Genomic DNA, 22,057 nt, shown 5'->3' with positions numbered 1-22,057 from the left:
TCTAGAAACTCCAGCAGCATTGAACATGCACGGGTCAATGCAGATTTTTTGAGTGCCCTGAGCCACTCACTAGCCACGTGACCTTAAGCAGGCCTTGCGCGGTCTCCATTTTCTCATCTGTGAAATGAATGCATCTAAGGCCCAAATTCTGAAAGTCAACCAGGTTTTGGAGTCTCCAAGGTTTGGAGTCTCCAACCAAGGCTGGGATTCTAGAAGGCTGCCTGGCCCAGCTCCACATCCTAACAGCCCCCAAGCTCGTGGTCCAGCAGTGCAGCCCTGGAAATCCAGGAAGGAAACCACCCCGCTTCCTCCACCCCTGGCAGGTCCGGGATTCTTCCTAAATCTGACCCAAAACACATGATGACGCCTCTGGCCAGTTCTCTCCTGATCCTCACCTCATGTCCAGATTTTCTCTTTACCTGCTTCCTAGGACTCTGTTCCCCAGGCTGTCCCTCCTTTCCTGGCCACTATGTAACAAGATGCGGGTGCCAATGTGTTTGTCCCATGCCATGGGCCAGTAACTGGGTCACCCCTAAATTAAATTAAATTAAATTAAATTAAAGGTATTCTTCAAGCCATGAGAACTGTAATAAAACACCCATCGAAAGAAACCCACAAGTGATGTGCTCAATGCATAATTTGTATTATCTTTAAAGGTCAAAAATCAGTTCTCGGTGAGGAAAGGAACAATCCGTGTGGAACTAAATCTCCACCAGCCAATGAGGACTAGGAAAAGGGGGCTGGCATGCCATCAAGGAGTAATTTGGCCCAGAGAGCTCATTGCCCTGGCAAATGAGAATTAGAGTCTAATTATCCCATTGGCAGGTTTTAGAAATTTTTAAAATAATACTCTCTACAACTGTCACAGTGTCAAAACAATTATTTGCCTGCTTGAGCAGGTGTCAGGCATTGTAAAGTGTATACGTCCTTGTAAAATTAAATGAGAAACTTTCAGAAATTGGTGTAAGCTGGGGCCCCTAATTATAGCATATACAGATACCTGAAGTCAGGAAGTGAAGAGAGAAGAACTCCGATTTGCCTTTCGCTTTTTCTTTTCCCTAAGGCACTGAATTCTAAGCACACACACAGTAAAGGCAGAATGTGCCACTTGAACTTCAGGGAGGGATTCCTAGCCCTTTTGCCTATCATTCTTGCCTTGGAGCCGCCGTCGGTCCTTAGACATGTATTCATTTGGTCTGCACAGTGTGTAGGCTTCGCCTGCATGGTCTCCCTTGGTCCCCTCCACAGCAGCCCTGCACGTTTAGCCAGGCGGCGTCTTGGCCCCGTTTTACAGACGCAAAGCCGGGTGGTGTTTCAAGTCTCCTAATCCCAAGACACCCGTTCTTTCTCCCACACGACTCCCTGTGCGACTGCCTTTCTTCCTGGCCCAGTAAGTAAACCTTCGCTAGAACTACCTCAGGCCTCACCCTCCCATTGCTGTTTCTTGGCCTCTGAGACTCTTAGACAGATGGGTAGGAGACAAAACGGGCGCCACCACCGGCAGGACGCCCCTTGAGCTAGTCACAAATAACAGACGCTGAATTACTGGTGAGTGATTGGTTGACTGAAATAATAACACCAGGAGGGGTAACCCCCACCCCCCCAAACTGAAGGAGCAGTCAACTCAACCAGGGTTCATTAGTAGTCGACTACAGACGAGGCATGTGTGCATTCAGGTATGTTGCACATGGAATAAAGCAAGATTTCTGCCCTAGGGACTCTGGCGCTCGAAAAGACAGGAAAGGTACTTTCTAAATATAATGGCGGCTCTCGCGAAGGTACCACACGCTAAAATGTCAAAGGGGAGAGGGAAATATTCACAGCTTGTTGCCAAGGGACTCCTCCTCTTCTCCATGGCTATCGGGTACCCCCACGTTTGCCACAACCTTCGCAATTCTACAAGTACAGAAGTGACCCCCGCCCTGGGTCGCCACAACCCTCAGAGGCATCTTTAGGTTCCAAAGGCAAGGAGTGTGGATCGATCACAGATTGGCGGGTGCAGGGGGCACCTGACCAGAGCCTCTTCACCCGGCGGTACCATCATCCCCCAGCCACCGGGAGTGTCGGCTGTCAGTGAGCTCCAGCTGGCCCCTCGCGTCAGAAACTTGCCCTTGGCAGATGAGAGCCTCCTGGCCTGAGGAGCCATGTCATCACCCCCAGGGACGGCCCACAACAGATGACTCAGAAGGGTTCAGTCGGCTTCTTGGCCTCAAGGTGGGGACCGCTCAGTGGCGTGCTTTATGCTCCAGACTCCCCCGTGGATCAGGCCAAGGCTGAGTTTCCTGAGACCACAAACTTATTCGCCCTTCCCTTTTCCCACCTGCCCCCCCCCCCACCCCGCCTCCTCCAGGCTTCTCCTGATGGCCTCCCTTTCATAAATCCCAGGTATCCAAGTCACGGTCTCGGGTTCTGCTTCTTAGATCTAAGACACTTACCTGCTCTTTTGGAGCCCCATTTCTTCGCCTGTGAAACCCTGGCAATTCATCACAAGTGGTGGCGAAAACGGGGGAGGTGATGTCACGCAAGTGCCTTGCAAATTCCTGGGCTCCGTAAATCACAGCAAGGATTTTTCCTCTTTAGTCACATTTAAGAGAATCTCGGGTCTCTGGGATAACAGGACGAAGAGGCCCCGGGCAGCATCGGCTGGCCACAGGGAGTGAAGAACCAGAAGTAACCAGAAGTTTGTAAATGTGGGAGAAGCCGGACCGCCCAGAGTACCGGGGACCGGTCAGGACTTGCGCCAGCAAAGTGCATTTTGTCCCCAGTTCACCACAATGGGGGGGGGGGGGGGCAGGGAACCGGTCGAGGACCCGGCGTGGGGGCAGCAGGTGGCAGGCGCGGCAGGGCGCCCCTGGAGGAGTCTCAATTCGGCACGTTTGCAGGCCCGCTGCGCCGCTCACCTTTGAAGCACAAGGGCAAATGGATCGCGCACCGGATGAAGCGGCCTTCTCTGAAATACTGCTTCCTGACTCCACCGTTTCATCTGCCCCGGCCGCGGCCTCCCTCCACCTTCTCCTTTCAGCCTGGCTTCCCACCGTCGCTGCGGGGCGAGCCCGAGCCGAGGAGGGCACCGGGCTTTCGTGGCCGCGCTTCAAAGCTGGAGGCCAGGTGTGTTTCTAGGACTTAATTAAGCTGGAAATGAAATCCAGCCCCGGAGTGGCTCGTCGCCTTTATTAGCACATTTCTTACCGCTTGTCAGGCCACGGCGGCGCTGGGTCTTGAAAAGGAACGGGCGGGGCTGCGTCCCAGGCACGGGCCCGGTGAATCCATCTCACGCGGCATTTCGGGTACCTTCTTCCCTTTCGGCAGGCTGGCAAAAAAATCCCAGCATTCCCGGAGCCTCCCGGGGGAAAGAATTACCTTTAAAGGAACAAAAGGAAAACGCGGTTTGAAATCACACGTTATTCCAAATATATTGTCTATTATACTATAATATAATATGGGCCAGCCATAAAAATGTAGAGAATTAAAAACACAGAGAACTAAAAATCACACGTAAGCTTGCCAGCTAGGTAGATATAGCCGCCGTGAATATCGAATATCATGGTCTCCTTCCTGCCAAGTGCTGGTGCGTGTTCAGGGCTTAGTGTGGAGGCAGTGAGAGACAGAAAGGAGTCCTTTCTTGAGGATGGGAAGAATCTGATCACACAGGCGCTGCGATTCACTGTATAATCCCTTTTTATTATTTATGTATATAGTCACTAACGTTAATTCATACAGGACACGAATTCACTGAGAGCCCCCCCCCCTTTTGCAAGCAAACTAGAACCAAGGAAAACAAACAAGAAAACACAAGACTTCAAAGAATTTCCGGGCTCAGTAATGCCACAGACTATCGCACCGCAGTCATGTTTTCTGCGCCTAATAAAATATTCTGTAGTCGCTCAGATTAATCAAATGAGATGAGGGGATTTGCACACTGCTGAGCACTGAGAAAGGGGCTTAACGGTCTCCCAAAGTAATATCATTTGACATCCGGAGCTGTTAGACTGCATCAGTAGAGGGTATTCACTCCGTGGCCTGATTTGTGTTCGGCGGGTGGCAGTCCCCTTGGCGTCCCCTTAGTGCGGCGAGGGCTGGCAGCTACAGGGCACTGACCTTTCTCACTCTGGAGATGTGATTGCTTTCACACTGATCACACAGAAACACTTAGCAAATCTCAGACTGTTAACTCCATCTCACATCGGCAATGCTGGCATTTTATGATTATCATCCAGCTGAAAACTCACTAAGAGGGGGAAGCCGCACCGAATTAATGACTTCCGAGGTAGCGATGTAGTCAGTTTCTATGCAACTAGTAAGCACCACTTGGGCCCAGGGCAAAAGTCACAAAACCACGGACTGTCGAGAAAAAAATGGAACTTCAAGAACTTCTCATCCAGCACCCTCATTTTACGAGTAAAGGAAACCAGGGACCAAAGAGGAGGAGGGATTTTTTTTTTTTTTTTTTTTGCAAGGTCACAGAGCTAGCAGGGGGCAGTGGCTTTCCACCTGCATGTTAGTAGCATCAGATCGTAAATGGAATACTGCATGTATAACTACAACATGCATGAAACATCTAAGAAAGCAGCACCATGACTGAAACAGGTTGGCATCCAAAGCTTTGCCCTTCCTTTGCCATCTCAGCTATGAGATATCTTGGAAAGCCCTGAATCTCCAGGAAGCATAAATTAAAACCACCTTCCCTTAGCATTCTGGCTCCAGGAACATTTCTTGCACCTCCAAATATTCTTTATATAAACAAATAATCTGTGTTAGACTGATAAATAATTTACATTGTAAAAGTGTGATCTCATAGTCTCATTTGCAAAAGGAAGACATTAATGATATCTGCAACAGCAAGGGAAATATCCATCAGAGGTTGAACAATGAAAATGCGTAGACACTGTAATAACCGCTCCCAGCATCAATGCTAGCCATGGTCCACTGTAGATGCTGTGCGGTTTTGGAGGAACTAGCCTCAGCCCCAGCCCCAACCCCAGGAACGGTTCAGGATTGGCCTTAAACCAATTAGCTGTGGGTAACCACTGAACTGGTAAACGTCAATAGTTGACTCAGATCCACTGAGTAAGAACAAACACTGACTTTGACTTGGGCAAAGCAAACAAAGTTTACAAGTTGAAGGATACAAAAGGAAGTCAGGGTGGTAAAAACAAACGGGTGGTTGCCAGAGGAGAGGGTGGGGGGTGAAATAGATGAAGGGAATTAAGAAGTACCAATTTCCAGTTATAAAATAAATAAGTCACGGAGATGAAAAGTACAGCAGAGGAAATACAGTCAATAATGTGGTAAAAACATTGTATGGAGACAGATGGTAACTATACTTATTGGGCTGAGCATTACATAATGTATAGAATTGTTGAATCACTGTGTTGTACACCTGAAATTAATATAACATTGTATGTCAACCACGCTCCAGCAAAAAAAAATTAAACAATACAGCAGAGAGGTCGACAATATTCTCCAAAGAACTTGTAAGCTTCCAGGTTACAATAATTCTAAACAATAGCCCCAGAGTTACAGATCATAAATTTGAGAGTAAGGTCGCATCAGACATCTAGACAGCCAACTTCCCCCTCCATAAATAAGACTGGAACTGTTCTGCAGTTCACCTAGTCTGAAGAAGTTTTGGGACTTCTTCATCTGGATCAGTTACACACCATCACTTTCAAGATTATATAACTGAAGGGTATGACCCAGAGCAATGCACTTGGACGCAAATATAACTCTATTAGTAATTCTCAGTCTTCCCAGGCTAACGTAACCCCATCTGCTGGATGTCTGAACCAAGGACTGGCAAATCAAAACGGGGCTCAGTAACCCTATCCTTAGGAGTCAGGACTACTTAGGAGTCAGACCTACTTGCCATTAAACCAGTTATATTCTTGCAGTGTAATTATACCTCATGGCCGGAGTGATTGGTTCAATGATAGACATGTGCCCTAATTGGTCCAATTAGAGGAATGTTCTCCTGAAGAACATTTTGTTTGACAGTTTAGGTACAGAGAGTCTTTCCCAGGGATATTATCCAACAAGCATTAGTTGTCTCTTACCCTGTCTGCCTTCCTAGAGCCACAAAGGGATTCACCTACTCTGTGCCATGGCCTGTGTTAGGCAGTGGGCTAAACAGAATGTCTGCTCTCTAGGAAGTCACCTCTTACCAAATATTGACAGCAGCAATGAAGTTAGAGGGGTCTGCAAGTTATTTTTCAATACCTCAAAAGGTCCAAGAGAAAAAAATAATCACATCTTTAACCAGAATAAGACTTAACTGTGTGTGGGGCTCTGATTACTTGTGAATGGGGTAACACTGGTTATTCCAAAATGATAAATTCTGAAAGTTAGAAATGGAAAAATGTGGTGAGCACAGCATAATATACAGAACTGTCAATTCACTATGCTGCATACCTTCTGAAACTAATGTAACATTATACATCAAGGACCGATAGATAATAAATAGATAGATGATAGAGATATATACATATGTATACATCTATATATATATACATATATATTCTTTAAATATTGAAAAAAAGAAATGGAAAAATAAATTTAAAGCTAATTAATTGTGGGGCGCCTGGGTGGCGTAGTTGGTTGAGCGTCCGACTTCAGCCAGGTCACGATCTCGCGGTCCGGGAGTTCGAGCCCCGCGTCAGGCTCTGGGCTGATGGCTCAGAGCCTGGAGCCTGTTTCCGATTCTGTGTCTCCCTCTCTCTCTGCCCCTCCCCCGTTCATGCTCTGTCTCTCTCTGTCCGAAAAATAAATAAATGTTGAAAAAAAAATAAAGCTAATTAATTGTGTTTTTATGGTAGGAAATCCTCCAATAGAGAGAGATTTTGTAGTGAAAAAAAAAGGATAAGGAGAAAGAGGGGGAGGAGGAGGGAGGAAGGAAGGAAGGGAGGGAGGAGGGAAGGGAGGAAGGAAGGAAGGAAGGAAGGAAGGAAGGAAGGAAGGAAGGAAGGAAGGAAGGAAGGGAGGGAGGGAGGGAGGGAGGGAGGGAGGGAGAAAGGAAGGAAGGAAGGAAGGAATTACATGGGACAGGGTGGTACATCAACCTATAAATCAATCACTTGTACACTTGCTCAGGTGTCCTAAACTTCATTCTTCTGAACTACTTCATTCTCACCTCTCCTGACTTGCAAGAAAAGCCACCTTGAAAATACCCAGAAACGAGATGCTAATAAAGATGAATAAATAGCTTCATTTTCCCTCTACTTCACAACACAAGAACAACATCATTTGAAATATATATACTGAGCTCTCGGAGGAGGTGCTGCATTAGTTTCCTGGAGCTGCCATAATAAATTATCCCAAACTGGGTGACTTAAAACAACAGAAGTTTCTTCTCACGCTTCAGGAAGCCTGAAGTCTGAAATCAAGGTGTCAGTGGGGCTCACCTGCAGTGAAGGCTCCCGTGGGGAATCCTTCAGGGCCCTCCAGCTCCTGGTGGCTCCTAGAGGTTCCTTGGCCTGTGGCAGCCTAACCCCAATCTCTCTATGTGTCCTCACACGGCCTTCTCTGTGTATCTCTCTGTGTCAAATCTCCCTGTCTTTTCTCTTGTAAGAATACTTGTAAGACATAACCACTCTAATTCCAGGATGGTTTCATCTGAAGGTCTTTAACTCAATTCCATCTTCAAAGATCCTTTTTCAGATAAGGTCACACCACAAGAACCAGGGCTTTGGACTTGGATATACCTTTTTAAGGGACACTACTCGAGGTACCAGGTGGGTGAACGCATACTCCTGATGCTTTGACGTCCATATTTCTGACTGCATGAGGAAATCATCACCCAAACTCACACCAGCCCCTCAAAAGCAGTACAACCGAAACTAAACTCATTCTTCTTCCTCCCCCAATGTGTTTAGCTCCCTGAATCTCATTGAATCGATTGCTATGCTCCATCTTACACGTTCAGTTTTTCTCACATCCACTTCCTCCACCATCCTATAGCCACCATTCAGGTGTTGGTATCCCTTCCGTGCACCAACTTAAAGTTGGCCTCCCTGACTCTGGCTTCACCATCCCCTGCCCCTACTCCAACTTCCTCACCGCTAAGGATGAATTTCCTAAAATAACAATCTGTTCAAAACCCAACAGTGGCTTTCCCCATTTATCGCTTCTCAAACATCACAGGTGCTACAAGGAGCATTTAAGCTGCTCAGATGCCACCCCACTGCAAGAAACACTCTGTAATCCCCCCAAGTAGAAGTTTCCTCTTCTCTGAATTCCCATAGTTGCTCCTCTTCACCTGATGTTATTTTAATAGTTGGTCATTTGGGGCAGCAATCTACAGTTCTTTCCATCAGAGACTCACCTTTGCATCCCTAGCAATGGCCACATATCGAGTCATTTGTTGGCCACTTCCTGGATTTATCTCCATCCCTGCTGCTCTAAGAACTAATGTTCACTCTTGGATTGGGCCCTGGCATGATTCTGCCTTCTCCACCCCACCATAGTTGACCAGACATGGACAAAGTTGGGAGAATCAGATGTTCTTCCTTGGACTAAAAATTGAGGCTGAGACATTACAGTTCCTCCAGGAATTGCTTATTTAAACAAAAGAGGAATTTCTTTTCACTCACGTTCACACCAGTGTGGTCAGTGGACCTGTTTGTCACCGGTCCACCACAAAATGAGTACAGAAATTGAGAGTACGCATTTAAAAACTTTTGTAAGAATTTGACAGTCATTGGATATCTTTGACTTTAATAACTTAAAATGTAAGAACTGTGTATTTTGCATTTATTTTTATTTTCTAATAATTGATCCTTAATGACATTGTTGAAATAAGTTGACTCACAAAAACTTACCAAAAAGTCAGTGTTTCCATGTACCCTGTGTCCTGTGTCCCCCAATTATAGCATCTTATTTAACCATAGTACATTGTCCAAACCAGGAAATCAACTCTACTGTTTCATTTGTATTATATTCTACAAATACCCACATTTGACACATTAGAATGTTTAAAAAACAAAACAAAACTGGCTATTCACCACAGATAATTTGGAGGAAGCTTGTTTACATAACCTTTTACAAAAATAATTAAAGGTAGCAACAGAAAATGCCAAAAAGAGTGGAAATGCCACAGGCTTGAAACCAACCGATTTGATCAAGCCCCCACCTACCCCCAGTGTAGCTGTGGAAAAATTCCATACCTAGAAAGGGGGTTAATAATTACTAACTAGAATATGGAGATAGTAGATATTCTGTATCACAGAACTACAAGGATCAGAGGCATTTTTAAAATATTTTCAAACATAAGCCAGTGTTGTTTCTACACTACTAAAATTATATCTATGTCCAACTTATGTGTGCATCGTATTAATTCATAGATTGTGTCCCAATGTAGCACAATGATTAAGAACCCTTTATTTTACAAGTTCTAGATAATTTTCAAACCCCTTCCACATGCATTATAAACCTCTTTCATTTTTATAAAGGTGGTTTTCCCAGTTTTACCCATGAAGCTTAGGAATGTGGAGAGGCCTGTGCTGAGTCAAACAGCCAGGATGAGAGTCGAGGGAGGAACTCGGGCCCTCCATCCCAGAACAAGCTACTTTTCACTCCACCCCTGATGCCCTCTCAACCCTTCAGTCACCCGATAACCCGAGGGAGGAAAAAGATAATTTGTGCAGATCTTACAAGTTACATTGCTAACTTCAAGAGCTAGTTACAAAAAAATACTCAGTGTTTTATGATAGTCGGCCTTTGTCACATATGCTTTCTTTTCATTTATATGTAACTGTGTCCTTTCTTTCCCTTTCCCAAAAGTGGCACCATAGAGGTTGCTAAGCAATTGTCCCTGACAGGGTCTCAGCGCCTGTCAATAAAATGGAATATTCTCCCATTCTCTCTTCCATTTTAGTGCTGAGGAGGGTGTCAATCAAAGAACATCAGTAAATGCTGGCTTTTGAGAGAAGGCAGAGAGGCCCTGACAGGCAGGGAATAAAAGATGACTATTTTTAAACTAACTAACAAGTCCTTTCTTAAAGTAAGGCAGTTGAGTAAGAGGCAGACAAGTTTCACTACTCCACTTTTCTGGGAGGGGAAAGGGCTTCTTCAGGTCAGGCCACCATCTTGATTTGAGAGGGATGTCTTGTTTGTCTAGAGAGCAATTTTCAAAAAACAAAGTGCCACCTCCCTTTGTAAGTAAATCAAAGAGAAAATACCACCCAACACCTGCGTATCTGAAAATAACATTTTTGACAAAGGCTCAGAGACTCGGAAGATTCTCAAAAGCTTGGCCATAAAATTTAAGAAGACCTTCAGAGAACAGAGAATTGAAATGTGGTGTGAGTGTAATGAAATGGGATCCAATGTGTCCATCTATATTTGTATGCAATATATTTATCTATCCAAGTCATTGTGTATATTCCTCCACCATGGCTACCATCCAGGTACACGCCATCACACTATACAAAGACAAATACACAGAGATTAAGATAAAGGGGCATTGGCGCCCCTACAGTACATCCAACTACTTTGACACAGAATTGACACCGCAGATAGACGCGCAAGGTAGAACATCTAGGTAAGCCAGAGAAAATGTGTCTTATGTTCAAGATTGAAATAATCAATCAAACCACCGTACTACCTGCCACCTCCCTAACAAAGGAGCCTTCAAATGGTCTTACCCAACTGACCTAAGGTCAGAACATATACCTCTATTACTTTAGAATGTGTCAACTTGCTCTTGAGCCCCTACCTGAATCATTTTTCTGAACAGACTCATTAACCTTTGCTCAAACATATGCATATGTTCCTAGCAGGTGGCAGAATTCTTTAATCCCTGGTAATATCAAGATAATTCTAGCACAAATACAGAAATGTCAGTGTTGCTAACCTTTTTAATTACACAGCCATATTATCTTCCTGTGACATAGGAAATGACACGCTGCAAAGTTCTACTTCAAACAGCCTGTGCTGAAAGCAAACGCATGTAAGGAAGATGGTAGCAGCGAACTCAACGCAAAAGCCCATGACGGTAAAATGGTGAGCTAATTGACTTGGTAAGTCCTTGAGAACAGAGGTGGTAGGAAAGAGCGAACCCAGTGACAAGTGTTGAATTCCCTGCCAAAGTAGCACAGAAAAGCTTCTGATTTCCCACACTGGACCAAGCCAGGAAGTGTGACGCCAGCCACTGGGAATAAGAAGCACAGAACACACTTTTATAATCTTTCCCTTGAGATGTTTAGGAGACCTGCTGGCTTACATATTTTTCTGAATGAGAAACGATGCATTCTCTTTAACAGTTGTGGCTGGTTATTAGTTTTTAACCTTCCTGGCAGTAAGCACACCGAAAGTGCTTAATCCCTTAAACCCTAATTCCCTTCCAGCCTACTCTCCAGGCTCTTGATTCAGAAAGAAAGTCAAAGAATAGCCATAATCTTGGGACCTAGGTTTAGATGGCACCTTGGCCTTAAATTGGGACTTAAATTGGGAACCCTGAGGCTACCTTGTTTGATTGCCAGTCCCTTCCCATCTCCTCCCTGTCAGAGAATTGTAGTCATGCCTGTTCTCTCTCCCGAAATGTAATCAGTGCAGAGCAGTAGAAGAAGTCATCAATCCAAGTCTGGGCTCTATCCCTTCACTGAGCCTCAGACATCTCCTCTGTAAGACGGGGCTAATAACACCCACATACTAGAGTTGTTTAATTAAAGAAATTAATAATAAAAAGAAAAGAATAAAAAAACAAAATGCCTGGCCCAATATTTGCCACATAATAGGTATTTAACAAATGCTGGCCTACTGCCCTCCATCATCATCTTTGTATCCACAATACCGACATTTATATACTGGAAAGTGCTCTTAATTTTAAAAAATTATCTTCATATGGGGCGCCCGGGTGGCTCAGTTGGTTAAGCATCCAACTTCAGCTTGGGTCATGATCTCGGGTTCGTGAGTTTGAGCCCCATGTCGGGCCCTGTGTTGACAGCTCAGAGCCTGGAGCCTGCTTTGGATTCTATGTCTCCCTCTCTCTCTGCCCCTCCCCTGCTCTCTGTCACGTGCTCTTTCTCTCTCTCAATAAATAATAAACGTTAAAAATTTTTTTTTAATTTTCTTCCTATTTATTCTCATCACTATTCAACCCATCCCCCAACCATTTCTGCCTTCAGCATGGCAGACAATAACCCAGAAAACGTACTAGAGTGTTGCTAAGCAGCTAGGTGACACTGGAAGATAATAATAAAAGGAATACATAAATAACCTTGTCCTTGACATTCAAAGACGGTGAAAGTGATGGTATAATGTCATGTGAGTGAAAAATATCAAATCTCGTGGAATGCTTATACCTCCCAGGCTACCCCCAAATAAAGACTATTCTCCGTGTCGTGGCTTAGCCGTTCTCTGCAATCCCCGCTGATCCTGTATCATGACTTGCAGTGTTTTTTTTTTTTAATTTTTTTAATGTTTATTTATTTCTGAGACAGAGAGAGACAGAGCATGAGTAGGGGAGGGGCAGAAAGAGAGGGAGACACGGAATCAGAAGCAGGCTCCAGGCTCTGAGCTGTCAGCACGGAGCCCGACGCGGGGCCCGAACTCACGCGAGATCACGCGAGATCATGACCCGGGCTGAAGTCGGACGTGTAACCGACTGAGCCACCCAGGCGCCCCGATGACTTCCAGTTTTAAAAAGGGCCAGCCTACTACCCACAGTTATTCACCAGCACTCCATGGCTATGTCCATGGAGAAGCAAGTGGAGACATCAAGATGGCGTGAAACGGCGGGGGCAAGGCCGTCCCCACATATACCATGCCACACAGAATGTCAAAGCACCTGCCTCACTGTCCCTCACGGCAACTGTATCGTCTGAGCAACGTAGACTTAGAAACATGGCCCTACCTGTGTGACAGAGATGCCTAGACTTCGGGTGTCAGAAGCAGCAGCCAGAATTTAAGGTGAAGATTACGTAAGCTTTCTCACACCTCCTCACATTTTCAATTGCTCCTAAGTGTGTGGGTGAAACGGTGTATTTTAAGGGGCGCCTGGGTGGCTCAGTCGGTTAAGCGGCCGACTTCGGCTCAGGTCATGACCTCACAGTCTGTGGGTTCGAGCCCCGCGTCGGGCTCTGTGCTGACAGCTCGGAGCCTGGAGCCTGTTTCCGATTCTGTGTCTCCCTCTCTCTCTGCCCCTCCCCCGTTCATGCTCTGTCTCTCTCTGTCCCCAAAACAAATAAACGTTGGAAAAAAAAAACAAAAAAAAACTTGCAGCTCTGTTTCCCTTTGCCCCTGACCTACGCTTCTGAAGGACTGGTGTGCCTACCCTAATCTCAAAATTAAGTCAGAATTCTGGTATACATACCTCTTGTGCAAATCTTACAAAAGTGAGAATTAATGAGGCTGCACAAATCCCATCGTCAGTGCGATCGGGACACATATAATCTATAGACTCAAAAATCTACGAAAGGGCTCCCAAAGCAGTCGGGACGAGGCCGCGGCTGTGCCAGAAGCAACAGGGAGAAGCGTGCGGGGCGGTATAAAGGCCCAGCCACCGGATCTCAGGAAACGCCAGCCAAGGATAGACTTCCTGAAGATGCGGAGCTCATCCTGAAGTAGGCCAGCTCTCTTGTTCGTGAAATGAGTATAGGAACCGGGTAAAGCGGGCAGCAGGGAAAAGTTTTGCAGGACTCAGTTTGACTTGGAAAGAGGAAATAAGGTGAGACTCCAAAAAAAGAAGCAACGCAGAGACGAGCTCCGCTTTCCGGAAGTAGTCGGTCTCTGGGAGTAAAAGCCAGCAAGCCCCTTTGAGGGTGAAATCTGGAAGGCGTCTCTGGGCATACTGCTCCCCCTCCCGCCGTCACCAAAGAACAACCCCTTAAGGAGCTCATCCAGGAGAATGAAACGGATTAAAGTACGAGCAATAAAGAGATATAGGAAAATATCGATGCAAATTTAATAGAAGAAAAACAGAAATTCTTACCAGAAAAAGGGTGCCAGGGGGGCAGATTGAAATCCAAACCAAGTGTTTTGCCAGGAATTATCTTCAATATGAATGACATAAATACCTCCTGGAATGAGGACCTCAATGCAGAAATGCAGAAGTTCAAGGGAAAGATGGTGAAGCAACAGGAACATTGCTGTTCCCGGGAATTCTTGCTAACGACAAGAGGACCAAAAGACTAATTGCTAAGACATAAATAAACCAGGGGTCACCGTATTAATACTAGGTACGTTAGAACTAAGGCTCCAAAGCATTTAATGAAACAAAGAAGGGTGCTTGGTAAGGCTAAATTTCCTGTTCAAATTGAAAATTCTCAATTTATGAACATCTACAGACCCGATAATTTATCAGCAATATTCATAAAGCAGAAATCTCATAAGCCAAAGCAGAAATCTCATCAGCCATGAAAAGAAATAGAGATACTTTAGAGATTAGAGACAAAGTCATTTTTCTTAGCCCTTGACATCAGTCATTAGACAAAACAAACAAACAAAATACAGAACAAGGGCAAGGATGCAGAAGATCTAAATAACATCGGCCCAAAGCCGATGAAGTGGAAATCGTCCTGGTCCTGATTGACATATATCAAATTTATTCCTCTGACATAAAAGCGCATTTTATTTCAGTTCCCATGAAATAGTCATAAAAATTGGCCATGTATTAGGCCACAAATAAAACCTCACTAGATTCCAAAGATAAAAATGGAACAGATAGCGTTTTCCCATCACAATGGAATTAAACTAGAATCTGATTACAAAAGAAGACAAAATGGCCATTCCACCCCTAAATATTATTTCTTTTCTTAAACAGTTCTGGAATCAAAGATTCCAGATGCATTGATGCATTGATGAGGAAAACTATAGTCATCAAAAATTAATAAAAATCAGCTAAAACAGTTTCAGACAATAAATTAATAACCTTAACCATCTATTCAACCAAAAATAGAATAAAATCATTAATCATATATTCCATTTTTATATGATAGTAAAAAAGGGAAGCCTGGGTGGCTCAGTCATTTAGGCATCAGAGTCTTGGTTTCAGCTCCGGTCATGATCTTGAGGTTTATGGGACTGAGCCCCACGTCAGCTCTGTGCTGACAGCATGAAGTCTGCTTGGGATTCTCTCCCTCTTTCTCTGCCCCTCCCCTGCTTGCTCTCTGTCTCTCTCCCCAAATAAACATTAAAAAAAAAAGAAAAGGAAATGATAGTAAAATAAACCAAAGGAAAAAATAAGAAAGCTAATAATAGAAATCAATGAATTAAAAACTAGGAAAAATTTTGAACCAATAAAGTAAAAGATGATTCTTTGGCAGGGAGGGGAGGATAGTAAAAACATATAAATAATTCTCTATTTTATTTTTTTAAGGAGGTATAAATATAAAAAGGAAAAACGACAAGATGCATAGAAAATTAAAGAATCACAGAGAGTGCCTTATTAAATTCCATACAAACAAACTTGAAAATCTACATAAAATAATTTTCTAGGGAAATAGAATTTACCAAAACTGACCCCAGAAAAAAATCAAAAATTTAAACATATTGATTTCCACAAAGGAAATAGAAAAGTTGAACTCAGGGGCACTTGGGTGGCTCAGGTGGTTAAGCGCCAACTTTGGCTCGGGTCATGATCTCAAGGTTCTTGAGTTTGAGGCCTACATCAGGCTCTCTCCTGTGAGCATGGATTCCGCTTTGGAACCTCTGTCTGTTTCCCTCTCTCTGCCCCTCCCCTGCTCGTGCATGCGCGCTTGCTCGCTCTCTCTCTCAAAAATAAACATTAAAAAATTTTTTAAAAAAAGAAAAATTGAACTCACTCTATGGGCAAAAATCCAGAAGTTTAATAACATCCTCAAACACTGTTGTACATTACTGGTGGGACTGTAACCCTGGTGTTAGACAACATTACAACATATTTCAAAAATAAAAATACATATACACTTTGACCCTCATATTCCTTTTCTCAAAAATTACCTCACAGATATACCTACACAATGTTTGAATTGAAATATGCATAAGGTTAATAATGAAGGTTTGGAGACAACAAATGTCCTTCAACAGAGATTGACTGGGTAGTTCATCCTAAGGATGGAATATTCCATAGTGGTAAAAAAAAAAAAAAAATTTAGAAAGTTCTCTATGTATTGATATGGAAACATTACTTAGATATGTTGCTCAGTAAGAAAATAAGATAAAGAGAAGTAGTAAAAATCTACGTGTAAAAAGGTAAGGTGTGTTTTTGTTTCCTTGCATATGGATAAGAAAATTCTTAAAGAGAACTGGAGAAACTAATAACAGTCATAACGCATGAGTAACTGAAAAGGGAAAATGGGGAATAAATTTCACTGTTTGTCTTTATTATTTTTAATAAACAAAAAATATTTTAAACAAAAAAATTTGGTTCATTTAGTAAAATTGGATTGTATACTTGAAGCCCCAGATCCTTATAATAAATCACTCCAATAAAATAATTTTCCTAATATTGTGTAAATCTGGGTTTTCTTTATAGTATCCCATCATAGACCAAAATTTGTTCTAAAACAAAGAGCAATTTTCCAACCAAGCTACGGAAGTAAATTACATTTGAGACAGTTATGTAGGCATTCACACATTTACATCATTTTCTCAAAGGCAATGTTTTTTCAAAAATCATAGAAATTTGCGATTTGGTTCTTTAACCTTGATATATCTTCATTAAAAACTTTTCATTTTTTAAAGTGTTTGTCACTAATGCTTGTTTATATTTTTAAACTCTGAGTTGTCTAACGAGAGTTCTCTGCAAAAGAAATCTGAAATTGTACAGAATACTTGCCAAGTTAAGAGGGTGAAACTATGGAAATCACTAGATTCGGAATCAGAAAATATGGGCTTGAATCTCAATATAAATTCTTAACTCTCCTTTCAGAGCCAACAGCCTAAGTGAATTGAGCTATTGCAGCTTCCTAGAGTCTTTATTGCCTCTCCTCCCAAGCCAAACCTCACCCTCGCACATGCTATTGTCCTCAAGACCTAGGGGACAAGAGGTCTGCTGTCCATTGGCTTGTTTACCTCAAAGCAAGATGTCTCCACCTTGTCACTACCAATATTTTGAGTCTGATCATTCATTATTGAGGGAGCTGGCCTGTGCACTGTATGATGTTTAGCAGAATCCCTGGCTTCTACTCACTACATCTCCAGTTGGGATAACAAAAAATGTCACCAGATATTATCAAACGTGCCCGGTGTAATAAAAGAGTGAGATTCTCGTGAGTAAAGTCTCTCCCCAAACCTCTCACTAACACAGATGAAGAGCCAGAATCAAGTTCTAGTTCTGTCACTTACTGGCTAAGTGACCTTGAACAAGTCATTTCATCTCTCTGAACCTCAGTTTACTCAACTGTAAAAACCTTGTAGCAATATCTGCTCCCGGGAGTGAGAAGTAAATGACATGTCATGCCAACACCTAGAAAGTACCCGTCCCTAAATAATCTACCCAGAAATATAGTGACATCTACCCCTGCAGCTTATTCTTCTTTGTGTTAACACCATCTGAAAAGCAAACCTCCGGTATAGCTCCCCCCACCCCAAGTAATTGCTGTCTGAACAACTGCGTTACTTAAACTGGGTAATGGGCATTTTGTTTGCATTCTATTTGTTTAACCATACAAGTATATATGGTTCACATTAAATCACTAGAGAGTAGTGACATATGCAGCTTTGTTGAGGTTCACCCTAAACTTCTGCCCATTTAAAAGAGCAGAATACCAAAATTTGAAAGGAGACAACAGAAAATGCAGCAGCTTTAATGAGGAGTTGGAGACAATATAACCACACTGAAGTAACTTGCTGTCCTAGTTCACTCCTCTCACCCCTTCCCCCACATGTTAAAAAAGCAAATTAAAGGGGCGCCTGGGTGGCTCAGTCAGCTGAGCGTCCGACTTCGGCTCAGGTCATGATCTCACAGTTTGTGAGTTCAAGCCCTGCATCAGGCTCTGTGCTGACTGCTTGCTCAGAGCCTGGAGCCTGCTTCAGATTCTGTGTCTCCTTCTCTCTCTGCCCCTCCCCCGCTCATGCTTTGTCTCACTCTGTTTCTCAAAAATAAATCAATGTAATAAAATTTTTAAAAAAAAAGCAAATTAAAGACCCAAATAAAATCATCCCCACTGAAAAACGAGAAATCATTAGAAATGAAACAGCATTGGCCATTGCTTAATATTCCAATAAAAATTTGAAGAGCAGAAAACCGGTATAATACAATTCAGAACAAGAATCACTTTAGAAAACCTTTCAAACACATTGCTCTTCATTTCTAAATAAAGAGAACAAAAACTCCTCAAATAAAAAAATTGAAGAGAGAAGAAAATATAAGAACAAAAAGAGAGAGCTGTCAGGTCTCAGGAAAGAAAGAGATAATGGCTTAGCACTTGATAGAATGGAACATTCATGATCCTTCCAGTAAGGTAGTTTCATTGACTCTCAGTACTACCATCTACTAGTTGTGTGAACCCCGAGCAAAGTGAAATCCCTCTCTGACCTGTTTCCTGGATATAAAATAAAAATAAAATCTACTTCACTGGGTTATTATACGAATTAAGAAACAATAACCTAGCCTAGTAATAGGCTCACAGGGCGCACTCAATAAATGTCCCTCCTTGTATTCCTCTGTTCATCTCTGTTGGTCCCTTCCTTTGTCCCTCTCCATCTGTCTGTCAGACTCTCATTTTTTTTCTTTGTTGCTCATAAAAATATATACCTAACTCTTGGTTACCTGTGATAATGAGAAGAAGATGAATAAGAAAAATTGAAATCTACAAATTATTCAAAAGATTCCCTGAACCATTAATTTCAATCAACTTTCCCAACCAGAATTTTTCCACAGTTCATGATAGAAGCTATATTAATGTACCAAATTCAGATATTCTACAAAGCCAATAAGAGAGGGAAGCAAAGAAAGTATATAATATACAAATGTAAGCCCATACATTTGGCTAATGGGGAAAATCTCCCTTATTCTAAAATAATTGAGCAAACATGATATGTTTGTACTGGCTCAATCAAAACTAATAATATAATGGGATAAGTAAAGCCAAGAATGGAATAGAAAACATCCTGATACATCGCTCTGGAAAATGGACTCTTGACTTCATTGTTTGGGTCATTCCTTCTTTGTTATGCTCTAGACCAGGACTATCTTGCAATCTAGGAAATCCTACTGATTCTGCAAGGAAGGAAATGTTCTATATCTGGGTTGTCCATCATGGTGGCCCAATAACCACATGTGGTTACTGAGCACCAGAAATGTTACTAGTATAACTAAGGAACTAGGTTTTTAAAATTTCATTTAATTTTGATTAATGCAGACGCAAATGTAAATAGCCTCATGGGGCTAGTGGCTACCATATTGAAAGGGTAGATCTGGGCTAATTAAGTCACATAATCTGGTAAGTGGAAATAATTTCATTTAGACTTATTTGGGGGGCACCTGGCTGGCTCAGTCAGTAGAGCAAGTGATTAAGAATCTCAGGGTCATGAGTTCAACCCCCACACTGGGCATGGAGCCTACTTAAAAAAAAAAAATAGACCCATTTTCTTCATCTTAACAAGTCTCTTCTCATTAATGGTGATTCTCCTTCTGATAGTGACCAGGTTGTAATGGTGGAAGATCTCATTTTCCATTACTCTCTCTGCTCCTGCACTTACTACCATAGGGGGATAAATACACTCAAATGTCCAAAGAGGGAGTTATTGTCAATAAGCAAGTCTAGACTATTGACTGAGCAACTTGCCCAATAAATTTAAACTCCTCTCCATGCTTTGTACCATATGATAGAAGATATTCTCAGGCACATTCTCTCCACAGCCCCAACAGGGGGTGTCCCAGGCTGTCTCTCATACCGTTCCTAAGCATAGGCTCATGACTCACCCCAGAATACAAATCTTGAGGGAGGCATTATTATCCCACCCAAGTTCATAGGTTTTGGGGTCTAGAAAGAAATATTTGGGGGTCACCTGGGTGGCTTAGTCGGTTAAACATCCAATTTCAGCTCAGGTCATGATCTCGTGGTTCATGAGTTCGAGCCCCACATCAGGCTCTGTGCTGACAGCTCGGAGCCTGAAGCCTGCTTCGGATTCTGTGTCTCCTTCTCTCTCTACCCCTCCCCTGCTCACGCTCTGTCTTTTTCTCTCTCTCTCTCTCAAAAATAAATCAAAACATTAAAATTTTTTTTAAAAAAAGAAAGATTTGGATTTCAAAAGAAGAAATTAACTGCAATCCTTTATGCATTATATCTTTATTTCTCAGCTATGATTTTAATAACTATTGGACAGCTGTAGATTCTAGAACGTTCTCCTGGAAAGTACTTGAACACAGGCGTCTATGCTTCCATATAAGTGTAGAGCTGTAACCCTGCAAAGGCAGCCAAATTAAAAACAAGAACAATACCTTCTTGGGAATCTTGAGGACTCTTCCAAAGACTCATGCCTAAAGGGAACATCTTACCTCTCCTAGAGGGTAAATAACACTGATGAACTTCCCTGACCTAAGTTAATGCTACCCTACACAGCTCTTGACCTCCAAGATGTTACCACAATACTTCTGAATAGTAGATGTGCCGCCCCCTGGGCATAGAGCACATATGGCTCTTGGTTGTCATCACTCTGTGTTAGAGTATTTCATCATGGGATTTAAAGCAAATGTCCCTTAAAGCAAGAAACCATCTTATTATGTTTATTCATAATGCCTAGCAGTCACCTCATACATAGTTAGTGCTCATTAGGTATCTGTCAGTTATATAAAGATAAACACACCATAATTGGGATATATGGAACTCCAACCATGCCACATTACCCTTGAATCATTTGAAAAAACAAATTTTTAAATATGTTTAAAAATAGTGATGCTTAATTTACATGAGCCCTTCAAATTATTGTCATCCTTAAATGAAAATATTTCAGAACCATAGCTTCTCTCCCAGGAAATATTTCTTTTAGTGAGTTCTCTTGCTCAAAATAAACCTCAATAGCCATCCCTTCCTATATACTTCATTTCTTCTTTGATTAATTCTTATTACAGAAATCTTTTCCCAAATTCATCTAATATTAGTTTTCTCTCCCTATAATCCAATCGCTAGCTAATGATTTTCCTAATTCCACTTCATTGCTGAATGTCAGGTCAGACTAAGTCAGCTCTATTGAGAAGGGTCATATGTGCCTGTAGCTGGTCTATAAGGTGGCTATAGGAAGTTAACTTCAAACCTTGGAATAAGTGTGACATCGGAGATTTACACTGATGGAAGAGATTGGCCTTGGGTTTCCCACATTCAGAGCAGTCAAGTTCAGGGCTTCATGGGGATCAAATTAAGGTAACTAGAGTACATAATTTTTAACTCTTATTTAAACAACTTAATTAGTGAATCTAAAAAAAGGAATAAGATCTATATGGAGTCTAGGAAAAGTGGCACTAATGAACAAGAATCTAGCAGATGAGAATGTTCTGGTCACTAAACACAGAATAATCTCATTTGTAGCCTAGAGAAAATACTCCCCTATGGTCATTCAATTTCATTCCTTCTGAGTCTAGTCACTATTACACCCCCCAGTTACAAAGATATATAGCCATTATCTCAGCGCCAAGAAAAACGTTCTTGGGCATCAGGCACCATTCTACGGTCACAGGAAATGAAATCTTACTTTGTAAATTAATAAATAGTATAGAGTCAGTTCCCTGAACCTCATCAAATCTGAGGGAGTGGCAAGTTTGGTTTCTGGGATCGCCCACTACTGTTCTGACTCTGCAAACCCTCTGTAGGAAGTCAGCCAGCCCCTCTGGAGTATCTTCAACTCACCATCTCTGTTCTCAACATTCTATCTGAAAACACCTTGGAAAGTCCCATTCTTTTCACCACACTTGCAAATATTTTCTTGTCTGTCCAAGACACTAGAAAAGCAATGAAAGATGGCCATTTGCCAACTGCCAATAAATACAATGCTGAAACTCCTCATGTCTTATTTTGGGGATAACTGTTCTATATTCAAATAACTCTCCATTTGACTTTGAAGCAAAACATCTTCTGAATCAAATGCATAAGCCCTACAGGCACCTGCCTGCTGGAAAGTGAATACATTCTGGGGCTAAACAGAC

At 42.5% G+C, this 22,057-nt stretch overlaps 1 long non-coding RNA gene across 1 annotated transcript in view; it reads right to left on the bottom strand.

Annotated features, from left to right (window-relative positions):
* Positions 1 to 3,144: 3,144 nt before the first annotated feature.
* The window catches only part of LOC147577045 (uncharacterized), a 96,663-nt gene continuing 77,750 nt past the window's right edge, over positions 3,145 to 22,057 (bottom strand). Inside the window, exon 3 of the long non-coding RNA XR_015255733.1 lies at positions 3,145 to 3,360. This is a non-coding gene — a long non-coding RNA (uncharacterized LOC147577045). The remainder of the gene's footprint in view (positions 3,361 to 22,057) is intronic.

Source organism: Puma concolor, chromosome C2 (genome assembly GCF_028749965.1).
Source record: "Puma concolor isolate L17-30 chromosome C2, mPumCon1.1.hap2, whole genome shotgun sequence".
In the NCBI taxonomy this organism is placed as follows: domain Eukaryota; kingdom Metazoa; phylum Chordata; class Mammalia; order Carnivora; family Felidae; genus Puma; species Puma concolor.
This window is presented reverse-complemented; position numbering and strand designations above follow the sequence as displayed.